We start from the raw sequence: 15,807 nt of genomic DNA, 5'->3' as shown, positions 1-15,807 counted from the left end.
AAATTTTAGGTGATTTGTGACACTGAGTATTGTGAAATTCAGTATTGTTCTGTTATGCGGAACCTCGAATTACCGAAATGCCAGTGATTTACAGAAAAGCCCCTAGTACTTACCGAAATGCCCTCTAAAACTACCAAAGTTCCCCTTCGTGGGCATTTCAGTAATTCAGGGGTACCCATCTGATATCTGTAAGAATTTAACACAGGGTCTGGGGTAGCCTTTGATCACTGTAGGAACTCAATCAATATGGTCTGAACATCGATTTTAAATTATTTCCTGTTAAGGACTTCAGAATTTGCCAAAATAATACATGAGCATCTATACGTTAATGGTCATTAATCGACACCTTCCCTGCAATTCTGCCTGCCTATTCTCACGTGTGTAGGCTCTGGCAGGTATTGATTTTCTTGGTTACAGTCGACTTCATCGAATCTGTCTTCTGCAGACTATATTGCAGATACATCGATTCATTCACATTTAAAGCAAACATATTGTCTACACAACACACTCGTTTCTAGTCTACAATCAATTTTACAAAATACATTTTCGTAATATTCAATTTCATCAAGCAATCTGACACTAAGTCGAGCAAAGAAATCGTTTCCCTCGCCCAAATATTAACTGCATTTAACTTGATGCTATTTTAATATGAAGGTAAATTCGTTTACCTTTTCCGTAAATTATCCTGTTATACAGCACAAATTACATTATGGTTAATTTCAATTTGGAGGCTTTCCTCCTACCCACGTCCATATTGGTGAACCTTGCAACCTATTCAGTAGACCAATGAAATCTAACCTTACATCTATGATTTGTTTACGTGTAACTTTTTGTTAAACCCAATGTTGATTGGCTAATATTTTGAAATTTAAAACTGGAAACTGCATAATCTGTATTTCCGGATATATCAAATTATGAGATTTTTATTGCACGTGAAAAGTTTTCCTTTGTCGGGGGTAAAATCTCACCACTTTTTAAAAAAATTCATTGCATTACTACATATGTGCATCTGTATAGATTAAGATTCATAAACTTATGTACATTGTATTTCCTATATACATGTATTCGCTATCAAAATGCAATTTCATTCAGGGATTGAATAATATTCTCTCTCTCTCTCTCTCTCTCTCTCTCTCTCTCTCTCTCTCCCGACCAAACCTACTAAGTGAGGACGTTCCCACAATGTGCAGAAGAGAATACACACATATATTATTCTAAAGGGAAAAATGTACTGTGTTAGGTATAGCTATAGGGATACATATAAAAGTTTATCTAATAATCTCTTCCGAATTATGAAGAAGAAAAAAAGGTTTTTGAGAGAGAATATTAGTAAGGACATGTCCTCACACCACCTGTCCTTACTAAGCTAATATTTTGTACAGATCTACGTCTGAGGACGTAATTATGAGGACATTTTTTTTGGGGGGGGGGGGGTCTCATAGTGCATTTCTGTCCTCACAACTTCTGTCCATTGGTTGAAATTTGCCCTCATTTCACACGTTTAAGAATTCTCTCTCTCTCTATCTCTCTCTTTCTCTCTCTCTCTCTCTCTCTCTCTCTCTCTCTCTCTCTCTCTCTCTCTCTCTCTCTCTCTCTCTCTCTCTCTCTCTCTCCGGATCTAACTCGTCTTGGTTTATCGCTGTTTTACGGTGCTATAGGGTCAATATCTGCACGCGGTTAAAATTCTACTGATTTATTATAAGGCGTGTGTTTTACTGTGACCAACGCCACCAACCATGTGCTATAAAACACTCTTACGATACGACACGCCCCCGGTCATCAGAGACGCGGGGGCACGTCCGTGTAAACCTGGAATGGATTAAGATATGAATGTAATATTCTCCCGGCTGGGATCGTTTTGAAACGCAAACCAAAAAATCCATTGCCAGAAATATTACCGTTTTACTAATTCACGTCAATCGACATAGCTGACGGCCGAATATTAAAGGATTATATAAGGAAAATATATTTAACATCTATTAAATTCCCATGCTACATACAGGTTTGAATTTATAACATCTTAAAGAGGAGACGTTACATTCACGAAAGAACTTCTGTCTTCAAAAAAGGCAATAAAATTTATAAAAATAAATTAATTAATAAAAAGTAAAGAATGAGGCGTAAATTACCATATTTTCAATGACAGTTCATAGAAAAAGATCGCAAAATGTCTTTTAAGAAAGAAAACAAAAACAAAAAAATCAAGTGGACATTCTTAAAAGTCACGAATGGAGTAATACGAAAAATTAAAAATAATTAAAAAATTTAATGATAGACTGTCAAATTTGAATTATGAAGTAATACGAACAATTCGAGACAATTTCAAAAATTAAAGATAGGTTGTCCGGTTTAGATTATGAATACGAAAAATTAGAGACAATTTTAAAATTTAACGATAGATTGTTAGATTTTTTCCGTAAAGTTTGTGTATTATGCCTGTACTTTTAGATGGTTGTGAGATATAGGGTTTTGAACATCCTCACATTTTTAACGTACAGATGTATTCACACAAAAGTTTTGAAATATATATATACATGTATTTTTTATTTTAAAAAGTAATATTAGCTCTAAATCTGAAAGTTTTATTTTGTTTTAAAAATGTGCTATTATGATAGTTTTGTATATAACTTAATTAACCATATTCATTGATAAAAAATAAAACTAAAGGCATTATATAGAAATCATTTTTTTTTTTTTTTGTACGGGAAGACAATTCCGTAATGTAATTTTGCTTCATTCGGAGCCTCAGGATAGGTTTTCTAACACAACTATTATCACAAAAGTTTATAAACCTTATTTTTCTGTCATTGAAGTAGTAAAGCACAATTCTGCAGCAAAAATTTTCGACACCAGAATGGTAGTATTGCTTTGAGAAGTAGTACTTCTAGCTACATGCATATTGTACATGTATGTATGGAGAAACAGGCAATTTACTGTTATAGATAAGATAAGTTTATTCCAATTTTGGCCCCAGAGGGCATAACAGTAAGACAGTTTATAAAGAAGAAAATTCAAAAAAGAAAGAAAGTTTACAACATTAACTACAGGTTACATAGACTGCAAACTGCATGTGGATGCAGCATGTTGGGGAAACAAGTACATACATATATGAATTGCTAATCATGTGTATACACAAGTAAATGGATAGTATCAGTATTATACCAACATATGAATAATAATTAAACTATAATGATATTTGCAGTTTTAAAGCATCACTTCTTTTTCTGAAAGTTTGCACTAAATATTCACTCAATTTGACAATTACTGGTTTGTCTTCATTAATCATCAACCAAGTAAATTTGTCCTTATTTGTTAGATAGATAAAAAATTTGTTGAGCTTGTATATACCATTAAAAACATATTTCTCTCTTCAACATAGAATGGACAATCAATAATATGTCGCAGTGATTAGAAGACTTGTAAACTCTGAATATGAGACTGTTCGAATTTAATATTTTAATTATTTTTTACGAGTAGTTTTGTGATAAAAATTATAACGAATTGAACAAGCCTTTACAAACATAAAATGGGCAAAACAACCTTTTAAATGCTTAGTATATATAAAAGTAATTCATTTGTGTAAAAGGTAAGATATTTAGTATACATTTAAATCAAATTTTGACTTGAAAATATATATTACTGCGTTACCGAGAACAGCTAGAAAAGTAATCTATTTAGAACCGCAAACCATCTCCTCCTAGTCGAGACTGGAAAATATGGTATGGCACTCCAAAAATGAGTAATATTTGCCATGTCACCTAGCCAGTCATTTCCATTATATCCTTGATCGTCAGTTTATTGCCGAATCCGTATAAAACTTTTTTGTGACATATCTAATTTTTACATATTTTTCTTATCATTGTCACTGCCGACTCCACTGAATTAACAAAATTGTATATTTTCATATAGATCGTGTTTATCTTCCATAGTAAATTCTCTCTCAGGGGCGACTGCATCGCTTGGGCTCCTTGAATAATAGTGGATTCGACCCCAAGCGATGCAATCCCCCGTATTCCCTCTGTTAACTCGCATTTCCCTGCGTGACGAGTTTTCACCTGCACAGGATTTATTGTTTGTGTGTAATATAATGCGCATGTCATGTACCATTTTGTCATACATGTCCAAGACCGAGTGTAATGTCGATATCGACGACATCGACAATGTCGTGTCGATATCGTTTCGATATCAACCATATGGAGTTTTTGTAATTGACTGAGATTTGTGAAATAATTAATATTGAAAATTTACCACAGACTAACTATCATGTCGATATCGACGATATCGGCAATATCAGTTCGATATCGTATCGATATCGATAGTTGTATGGATTTTGTTGTTGAAATCAATCATCATAAATGACGCTGGGTGCTTTGTCGATATCGTCGATATCGACAAAACTGTTCCGATATTGTATAGATATCGATCGTGTTTCGTGAATTTTAAGGGTAAAAATATATGTGCACCATTATTGAATTAAAAGTTGACATAAATATGTTGATGCATTCGTGAATGTAGTATTACGGCAAAATGTAACCAATGTTATATAAGGAGAAAATAATTATCATATGTTGTTTAATTTACCAAACCTTGATTCAAAACTTCAAGCGATCGTAATTTAGTATCGATGTCTGCTACCTTACAAAGTTACTTATATGAAAATATTTCAAAATGTTCACAATAACTATGGTATCAAGTACAAAAAGGACTTTTCAAATGATAAGAGTTCGATATCGATACGATATCGTCGATATCGACGATATCGACAATAAGGAAAACTTGGGCAATGAGATATTTCTAATCATAAGCACAAGTTTAAAGAAGGATAGTAGCAAAAAACTTCATAACTTACCAATCCTGATTCGATATCGACATGATATCGTCGATATCGACAGTAATAGAAACTTAATCAATTTAGAATGCTTAAACACATGCACATCTATATAAAAAAAAAAAAATGGCAAGGATGGTCACAAAAAACTTATAAATATCATGGTTCGATATCGACATGATATCGTCGATATCGACGATATCGACAGCAAGGGATACTTTGTTAATGCAAATTACCTAAACATCTGCACAATTATCAGAATGATGCAGGCAAGGACATGAACAACCATTTGTTTTATAATCATGATTCGATATCGACAACAAGGGAATCTCAGTCAGTGTTAAATTTATAAACAGACAAACAACAATGAAGAAATATAGTTGGTAAAATGTCACAACAAAATCTTGAAACGGTAACGATTCGATATCGATACGATATCGTCGATATCGACAGTAAGGGGAACTCATTTAGTGCAACATAGCGAAATTTATACATAAGTGTAAAGAAATATAGTAGCTAAGACAGTCATAACGAATTGTTTACAATACTGATTCGATATCGACACGATATCGTCAGTAACGGTATGTGATTATTAGAGTGGTACATATATATATATATCGGTACAATGTCATGTTTGGTTCGTCGATATCGTATCTACATCGTGTCTTGGACATAACTCCAGTTTGTGATTTGAGTGAAATATAAAATTGAATATAGACATGCTTATTAATTAATTCCATGTAATTACTGCATCACATTTGTATATTTGATCAATGGTGATCGAGATCTACACACCCTTGATATCACTGTGACTGTTTGAAGAAATGAAATTATTCACCAAGGGATTGTTTTTTGCAAAAATTAATTTTTCCTCATAAAATGTTGCTAAATCAATTTAACATTGAAGATTATGAGAACACTACAATTCCTGTCAATATGTTAAAAAGAAATAATACAATATGGTTACTGTTCGTGTCACTGGTCATTTCATGTTGTATAATATATATATGTTCACGCACGATCAGTTCGACCTGTATACATGTAATTAAAAAAAAAACCCACAAAAAATGCGCAGTTAACAAGATTATCTATCTGTCTGTCTGTCTGTCTATATATATATATATATATATAAAGAGAGAGAGAGAGAGAGAGAGAGAGAGAGAGAGAGAGAGAGAGAGAGAAGAGAGAGTTTATTCCAATTTTGGGCCCAGAGGGCATAACAGTAAGACAGTTTATAATGAAGGAAATTAAAAAAAGAAAGAAAGTTTACAACATTAACTGCAGGTTACATAGACTGCAAACTGCATGTGGATGCAGCATGTTGGGGAAACAAGTACATACATGTATGAATTGCTAATCATGTATATATACAAGTAAATGGACAGTATCAGTATTATACCAATATATGAATAATAAACTATATATATATATATATATATATATATATATATAATGAACTTAGTCTGAGTTTTGCGTTTCAAGTCTAGCCAGTTACATCAATTTACCATCAACATGTCACCGTCAGGGCACATCTCAAAATTATGTTCCTTGTTCTGAATAAAGATGATTATACTTGCATGCACTACGTCATCATCTGTGGTCACAAGGACCAGGGGCGACAGTGGTCCCCTGATTGACAGGTGTCGCGTCGTAACCGGTCACTCGATCATGCATCGATGATAATGTATTTAAGTTAGCTGGACACCAGAGTCCGAACGGAAATAACTCTTCTAGGTTGGACCTTAACGTTGCTGGTCACTATGCTTTATCGTCTGCTTCTTCTGGGATGTGTCGTCTGCGTCTGTTATGGACAGTTCTGGGGATTTGACGACATGTATGATGACCGCTTTGAAAATAGATTCAGCAGTCCCTATGCACAGAGAGATGATTTTTATGACGACAGATCGTTTGGTTTCGGTCTGCAAAGATATTACCAACCGTATAGGAGACAGAGGCAAGCGACATTCAGACAACCTCGTTATTTCCAGCCCAGACAGTTTTACCAGCCAGCATTTGGTAAGAGTATTTTTGCTGAATTTGAAATCTTGCTCTGGTTGATTCTTCCAAATGTCTATCCTTTAATGTAGAATTTGCGTAAAGAATTTAATATATACGTTTTTAATTCAATACATCTAGCAGCCGACCAAGATTGCTGATGCCCCGATCCTCTTGAAATCAGTAGAATTTCAGTGACAAATTTTGAACACCCTCTTATTTTTATTCAATTACATGAATATTCTTTATGCATTCTTTTATCACTTTCTATTCATTGAAGGCGCGATAAGTATCCGTCTCCAAAATACCTCTTAGAATTGACTATTTTGAGTCATGCATTTAGACCACACTTCTAGTGGATCAAGCCCTTGAATCCAACTAGAGGAATTTTCACTTGGGCATTCATGTCCTTTTTGGATGAAAAATCCAGGATCCACCTCTAAATTTTGTAAAATAAAACTAAGGTAATGAAGTTTGATTGTAATCTTAAAACATCTAGAAACAAATTCAGACTGTGATATCCTAGATCCATCACTACTTGTACAAAGGGGGGGGGGGTTTACATAATTGTCCAATCATGTCTAGGGCCGAAGTTCCGAAACTACTGAGTTATGAGAAAATGAGAGAGAGAGAGAGAGAGAGAGAGAGAGAGAGAGAGAGAGAGAGAGAGAGAGAGAGACAGACAGACAGACAGACAGACGGGGGGGATCTTATTTGTGAAGGGGCGTGCTTTCTGTGCGTCTACGTTGGATCCATACTCGTAAGTATACTCGTGAACTAGTTTGTTAACGTGTACATATGATATGGTGTCATGTCACGGTAGAGAGTGCTCGAACAGAATTGTGGAGAGGGGAATTGGTTACAGATTTGAGTTTTAAGGTATCGAGCTAGCTTATCCTTGCAGTATAGAGTAGTGTTTGTCATAGTGTAAATTAAATTACAAAATATACGTTGTCTTGTTATAAATTTATTATACACCCACCATATAAACTTTCAACATATGGCATGTTAGAAGATTTTGATAAGAGATGAATATGTTAAAAGAGTATAAAATCTTTGCGAGCCATATCCACTTTTATAAACTGTGACTGAAACTTTGCATATTATGTACCATCTTGCTTCCCACCCCTCCTTTAACATTTCCTGGATCCGCCCTTGCTGTGAAAAAGCCCCCCCCCCTCCCCCCTCGCCAGGTGTGAAAACCTTACTTTTAGGCATGCATTAATGCATAATTTATTCATCTACTCACTAGCTATATTCTATAATGTCTTTACCTAGAGTTACCTCAGCTGATGTACCTGTTCTCGTGAAATAAACCACCTGCACTTCTGTCTATCATATAGATTTAAAACGACAGTCATTCCCTAACACACTGTATATTATTCTATGAATATAACTGCTCTGTTGCTTGTGAATGTTCCACTTTACAATGCCTTTGTCAGTAGACATTAACTTTTTTATCGCTATATTTTCGGCAGGCAATTTCTACAATGACGACTTCGGATTTGATTGGTAGACCCAGAGGAGTCTAGCCTAGTGACCAGAAACTCATTCAACTGTGATATCCCTATCAATATTGATATAAAACTCCCAAAATATGTGTTTGTGTCGTTTTTATTATATATTTCACAAAAGTATTAGAATATCACAAGATTTCTTCTCTCCTTAAATTGCTATCAAAAACTACTTTGAAATGAAGGAGGCCTTTTATACAGGACTATGTATTGAATACATGTATGTCTCATATTGGTGTGCAATGACGTCATTGATTTAAGGGGGAGGGGGTAAATTGTGGCATAGGCGTAGCTTGGGTTCGAATATTACCGAGGCATTTTAACAACGCAAAAGGTGGTGTTTTTTTTTTTTACCGAGGCAGCTGCCTCGGTTGCCTCAATGGAAGCTACGCCACTATGTGGTATCTTGTTTAGAGAAATGTACTAGACGATAAAAGAAGCAATAATTCCTTCCACTCCCGGAGAAATAAATGACAAAATATTTTGATTTCTTGAATTACTTTATTGGGAGAGCTTAATATTTTTTTCTCTCCAAAAATCCTTAAAATTTTGCTCATTTTATCATTTTCACCTTATCTAAAATGATAGAAAATAGTTCAAATGACTAAGTAGGAGATATATTTCAAGCCCTATAAAATCTGTAATACCCAGAATCTTCCGGGCTTCACCCCCTGGGCCCACACCAGGGCTTCGTCCTGAACCCCAGACCCCCTGCCTCATAAAGTTGAGCCCCCCGTAACTGCAATTCCTGGACCCGCCCCTGTTGATTATTTATCCATTCATTCATTGTTAAATTATATATAAATCAAAATTTCCATTTCTTACCGAAGAAGTCTTGGCAGTTAAATCTCGAAATGCAAATCAAAACTTTAAAGGTCTAACTACATGTAACAAATGAAATGCCAATTTCACTATGAACTGTTTAAGTGTGATGGGAACTCGAAGTCTACATAAACAAGATAAGAATAAAGTTGCTACTTGGGGTGGATTTAATGGGGGGGGGGGGGGGGGGGGGGTTAGGGGTAGGAACGTATACACAGTGATTTCCCTCTCATACAATCCGCAAAATTTAAGTATAAAACATCTGACTCCGACTAAGGACTGTGCAAACTATTCATTACAAAACACATGAAACATCAACTTGGGCACAGTGGCATATCAATATTGAATATTAAATTCGATTATCAAAGAACTTAGTACTATTTCAACACCAATCAAAATACAATGTTAAATAAATAAACAATATTCAAACTCTCTCTCTCTCTCTCTCTCTCTCTCTCTCTCTCTCTCTCTCTGTTGTTACATATAAAAATGCATATGATCGCCAATATTTATTTAAATTAATTATATACATGTAATATCGTAATTGTATGACTTATGAATATGGGTCCAATGGGCTGGATTCATCTCTCTTTTTACTAGCGCATTGTACATACTAATGTCCCAATGATTATAAATCTATATTACGAAACTGAAGTGCATGTACACCGAACGTTAGACCTATATTCACAAATTTTAAAAGTGAAAAATGATTAAGGTTTATAATGCTTATACTTTAACATTTCGGTGAAAATGGTATACAAGACCAAAAAAAAAATCAAAAAAAATAAATAAAGTCTACATGGAGCAATATCCGTACAACCCTTTCGTACTCTTAGATAAACAGATATTGACGCACACCACTAAAGATTATCCTATTTTAAGCTATAACGTTATAACAACAGTCTTGCATAATCATCTGTTACAGATATATAGGAAAGCCATTTATCATACTAATCTTTTAAATTAATGGCAAAAATATCAATATTTGATTCACAGATGTTTCAGATGAGCATAAAAGAATACTAGAATAATTAAAGATCTGTTTTCTTTATCTTTTTCAAGTCGATCCTCAATTAACAATTAATCAATTACTATTAGCATTATTACGATAAGAAAATGATTTTACAAAATCGTTTATTGAAATCAAATTGACTTGATTTAATTCATTATATTTACTTTTACTATCATTTGAAAATCTTACAGGACTTATAAGTCATTATGGAGAGAAAAGAAGGAAAAAAAGAAAGGCTTTTTATTTGTAATAGTACTAGCGGTTTATAGGACGACACGAAGTAAATATAATTATATATATATATATATATATATATATATATATATATATATACTTCATTTGCCTGACATTTCATTTAAACAAACTCGAATCCTCTTTAAATAACCAAGCATGCATTGTGGCAAGTTTGGTTGAACGAATAAAATGTTAAAAGTTTATGGACGGACATTTGCTTCAAGTGTGCATGTATGACTGAAACAAAGAGCAGAAAATGCAGTCTGATTAAAATAAAACCTCTCACTTCACTCGATATATATACGGACAATCGCTGCAGCGATTATCGAGCTACGTGAAAGATTTGATGATTTTAATTAGACTGCAGAAAATGAGATATGTTTGTTTTTTCAAAGTCCTCAATCCTTTTAAAAATTATTTAACATGAACCAAACTTTACCTGCATATTTTCATCTACTAGTATATCCCAATTCTCAATTCAAATGTCCGTATAAGAAGTGTGAACACCAAGGGGCATAATTCTGCCAATTTCATTTTTTAACCTGAGACTAGACGTGTCATGATTGAGATAAAAAGCGGAAATCAGAAACTGTTTGAATTTTTCTAAGTTCAAGGGGCATAACTCTGAAAAATTATTCAACCAGAAGACCTGGGTATATCTAAATTTCTGTTGAACATGTGCATCTGTAGCAGAGAGGATGAACGGAAGCTGAAAAGTGTTGGTGGAATGACAGAAGGACGGAAAATGCCCCGGAGCAACATCAATGTACATGTACACTTTACAAGCCACTGTAGTGAGGTTTTTTAAGTCCATAGGAACAATGATCTATCTTTAAACTGAACGACAACAATAGATCGATGAATATTGCCGCACAACACAGTATCGATATCACTTTTTTTTCCCTTCCTTTATTTATGGTGATGAATATGATGTGACAATGTTGAAATGTTTGAATCTGTTCAAAACTTATTTGAAAACCAGGATATATTGAGACATATATTTCTCTACGGTTGTTGGATTGTACAAGTTACATGTATATATCTAACCTTATCCTGCCCCCCCCCCCCCCCCCCCCACTTCTTTTTTCCTAAGCTCCCATTATCAGCCTTTTCTCTGTTTTGCTTAATTTGTATGTAACTCCTTATCATTGTACCTTTTCTTGTTGATAATAGTTTCACTTGTAATATCTTTAGACAATACAATTAGTCATTAAGGACCATAATTTATGTCTTATAATTGCAAAGTACTTTGTATCTTAAAGGGGAAGGTTTAGACCCAACTTGCTGCCTAGTCGTAATCATGTTTTACATAATAAATTTTGTTTTTAAAAACAATATAGAATACCCTAAACCCCAACCTAATTAGAATTAGCTGTTTTGAATCCTCCTGACGTTTCTTTGAGAAGCGGTAGCGGAATAAAATATCTATAATTTTAATATTGAATTGGCCCACACCCAGGATACACATATTTCATACAGATACTGAGATAGAAGGAAGGGCTGCTGATCGATTGTTCAATTTGTTTGCTATCCACAGAATATGCAAATTCTCTGTCGATATGTCGGGATTTACAATATTTGTTGCTGTCTCTCTAAAGTGCATGTTCACCCAGACATCGTTAAAAGAGTATTATTACCCCCCCCCCCCCCCCAAAGAAGTTTAGGCCACTCAAAGTGTGGCACAGGTGACATGAAAATCATACACCGCGAGCTACGCGTTTATTTATTGCTTTATCTAACTTTGATATCATTTGAAAGAAAGAAATTTTATTTTCGAAAAAAAAAACCACCCCAACATAAATTCTTAAAATCGATGATATACTTCCTTTTTGTTGAAAGAAAACATGCGGTTTAATGTGTATGTTAGTATCTAACATGCTAACGTACGCAAAAAAAATAAAAATAAATGTAAATTAAAACATATTCTCGGAAACTCTCAATCAATACGCATTTCTTTTGAGAACAAGAAATATTAGAAGTCAAGCATTTGACATGCGACTGTCATGTAATGGAGAGACCAGCTGTCGACGGGGCTATAAGTGTTTGTACATTGTTTATTCAATACACAACTGTCAGTTAACAAAATGTTTTGTGGAAGCGTGATTTTGATAGAAAATCCATCAATATTCATCCCCTCCCAAACACGGCAGATAATGGTTTACTTAATGGATTTTCATGTCACAGATGGGCTATCTGCTTGCTTTTGAGAAAGCTTCGATCGTTTTATGAAATTCAAAAAAAAAAAAAAAAAAAAAAAAAATCATCAATGGTGTGATTTTATGGCCGATTTATTCAATAGAATAAAAATGTGTTTTATCGTTTAAAAAAAATGTCATACTGAAATGAAACAGCATACGATTTTACATGTATGTACATTTTGAATATTTTTTATGAATATTTCGATGACTTGAAATTTTTATCACAAATGGGGATATTTGGTTTCTAGTATGTACATTTATGTATTTGTCAAATTCCAAATTCCTTAAGGTTACGTGTCTCTTCAAAAGTACAAGAACTATTTGTTAAAAATGACGAGAGGTAACTAATAATACTCTTTTCGATCGAGTAGTGACATGCGCGTCTGTCCTATCTTGTCAGTTCTAAGTAGACATACTCCTAATGTACCCATTTTTATTGCGGCTGCAGAATATTTTCGACATTGACACATTGTACTGCAGTACCGATAGGAGGTATGGAAGGGCTAGCGAATCAATCAAGTGTAACGACCACAGAGCGTACTCGGTTAACAGGCAGATAGAGCGTATCAGGCATGCGCGAAAAGATGATGACCTCACAATAGCTTAACTCCTGTCAACAGCAATACATATGGTACATAGTAATATTGAATGCAAACTACAAGATAAATTGTAGAATTTTCAAAACAAATTTTGGTCTAGAAAATTATCTGTTGAATTTGCCTAGCGTTATCTAAGGCCAATTCAACATAATTAGTAGATTATCATCCGGGGTCACACAAAAAATATGGGGCGGGTGGGAGGATTTTATTTTCTAATTTTTATTTCCCAGAGAAAAAAAAAATTAATGACAAAAGGCATCACACCAAGTGTAATCAAGTTAACATTCAAAGAATCCTTGGTAGAAGATATAAAACCAACATTCTGCGACTTTAATCAGTCACTCATGTCACTGGGAAGCAAGTTTGTTTGAAATCGTAATTTCTGCGAAAATAGAAAAAATCGGAGCGGGCCTTTTTTTGAGGGGCGGGCGGGGGTGATAATCTATCAATTAATTTTAATTGGCCTAAATTGTTAACTTGTAATCATCGTCTTTCTGTGGAAACTGGTAGACGGTATAATATTGTGAGTAGGACTTGTGCAATGTGTGACTGCAATAACATTGGGGATGAATTTCATTATGTCATGGAATGTACATATTTATTTCAAACGACAGAAGAAATAATCTTAACAAAAGATTTTATAAAACCCCGACATTATTATATAAAGTTTAATGAACACAAACAATGTAGTATTTTTAAAATCATTGGCAAAATTTGTTAAGAATTTTTTTTAGTGCTACCTGCTCTTCCTGAACTAATGTACTTGCACCCGGTCCTATATGTTTATTTATTTTTCAATATGTATACCTGTAAATTTTGTGGTTATTACCTGTAACCTTAGTTTATATGTACATATGTATATGTATTTGTTTGTATACCTCATGTACCAGTGATCTGGTTTTGAGTGAATAAATAATTGAGTTTTAAAGATGTTAAAAACTGAAAAATCCATCTCTCCATTCAGGTGTTGTAGCGTGGAGACGGCCTACATGTTACCCCCCCCCCCCCCCCCCCCCCCCCCCCCCGAAAAAGACAAATGTTAGATATTCACCCTAAGAAAAATAAACCCATCCACTGATGATAAATGTTGCACTAAAAACCCCAACTAATGTTGATATAAAATCCACGAATGATAAATGTTGCGCCATGCAACGAATGTAAATAAAACTGATGTAAAATACATTAATGATAAATGTTGCACTAAAGAATGCTGATATAAAATCCACTAATGCATGATAAATGTTGCACCAACGCATGCAGCCATTCCTGATATAAATCCACTAATGATAAATGTTTGCACTAACTAATGCATTTGTATTAACCACCGATATTTTGAGTTGGGTCTAGTAAAGGAAAATCTTTTGGACATCGATCGATTTTTCACGATACACGATACATTTCGTTCTTTTGATAAGAAAAATGATATATTCTGGGTTCTAGGAACCTTGAGCTTTGGACACCCGGGTTTCTAAATAAAAATATCACGTGTTGCTTTAAATTCGCTCGTGGTCAATTTCACGATTTTTTTTTTTTTTTTTGGTCTTACATCAATTTTCCCGCCATAACTAATCACAGATCTAATGTCCACTTCAGGTAATTGTTATGACTAACTATGTTTTCGCCTCTCAAAAACCGCAAAAATTAAACAATAGAAAAAATAAAGCTTTGTATTTTGTTAAAAAATGTGTTTTCGTGGAATGTGTAGATATTTTCCCTATCAATTTCAAACATAACACTGTAAGCGTCATGCATTTTATCGCACGCGTATATATATCTTGTACAGTGAATATTTTTCTATCACAGTTTAAGAGCGGGAAAGCAAAATATCAACATACATCATTGGACATAATCTTCAACAAGTTCCCAAAACGATATCTTGCATCATTTCTAAGATTTAATGTTCTTTTTGATTATGTTACAAAATTGAATACGAAAACTAAATAAAAGTTCAACTTTTTCTGCAGAGAGGTCAACTATGAATATATCTAACTCAGAAGTACACATAAACACGGACATGCAACGTCTCCATTTTCTTCCTGGTTTTATGATCGTTCATAATGATAGACATCATATTTTGTAAATTATTCTTGATGAAATTATTCTGAGAGGAGAGGGCAAATATTGACTTTTCTTTTAGGATTCGAGCTCTCTCTCTCTCTCTCTCTCTCTCTCTCTCTCTCTCCACAAATACATTCATCTTTACTAAGGTTTAGTCTGAATTTTCTGATATACATGCATTTGATTTTTTTGTCATATAAAATTTACAGCAACGTGTCGTGATCATTTTTATACATGTGCATTGTATTGTAATTGAACGTATAGTCACCAACAGCTGGTTTACACATAAAGGTTTATATCTTCTTTCAAAAAATGTGTTTTATTACCAGGCATTAATACTACATGTATTCATAACAACTGTTTTTGTTTTATCTTCAGCTTTCCTCTACAGTGGTTGATCCAAGGGGGGGGGGGGGGATTCAGGGGATCGGATACCCTTTGGTCAGAAATTTTGCTAAAAAGGTAAAAATAAAAAAGAACGCATTTGAGGGTGCCCCCCTTGGAAACCAAAATTAATGGTAACACCCCCACCTTTCAATTTTTTTTG

General features: G+C 34.1%; 2 protein-coding genes across 4 annotated transcripts in view; one reads left to right on the top strand and one right to left on the bottom strand.

Annotated features, from left to right (window-relative positions):
• LOC125665711 (sorting nexin-13-like) overlaps nucleotides 1-788 on the bottom strand; it is a 43,652-nt gene extending 42,864 nt beyond the window's left edge. For 2 of the 3 annotated variants that reach the window (XM_056152417.1, XM_056152418.1), the window contains exon 1: nucleotides 669-777. The gene's annotated coding sequence lies outside the window, so the exon portion shown is untranslated. Of the gene's footprint in view, nucleotides 1-668 lie in introns of all 3 variants that reach the window. The other variant, XM_056152416.1, reaches the window with a different exon arrangement.
• LOC125674557 (uncharacterized) overlaps nucleotides 1-15,807 on the top strand; it is a 412,455-nt gene that overhangs the window by 112,414 nt on the left and 284,234 nt on the right. The gene's annotated exons all lie outside the window — the stretch shown is intronic.

The sequence above is a fragment of the Ostrea edulis genome, chromosome 10 (genome assembly GCF_947568905.1).
Source record: "Ostrea edulis chromosome 10, xbOstEdul1.1, whole genome shotgun sequence".
Classification (NCBI taxonomy): Eukaryota; Metazoa; Mollusca; class Bivalvia; order Ostreida; family Ostreidae; genus Ostrea; species Ostrea edulis.
Note: the sequence above shows the minus strand (reverse complement) of the source record. Positions and strands in the feature narration are given on the sequence as shown.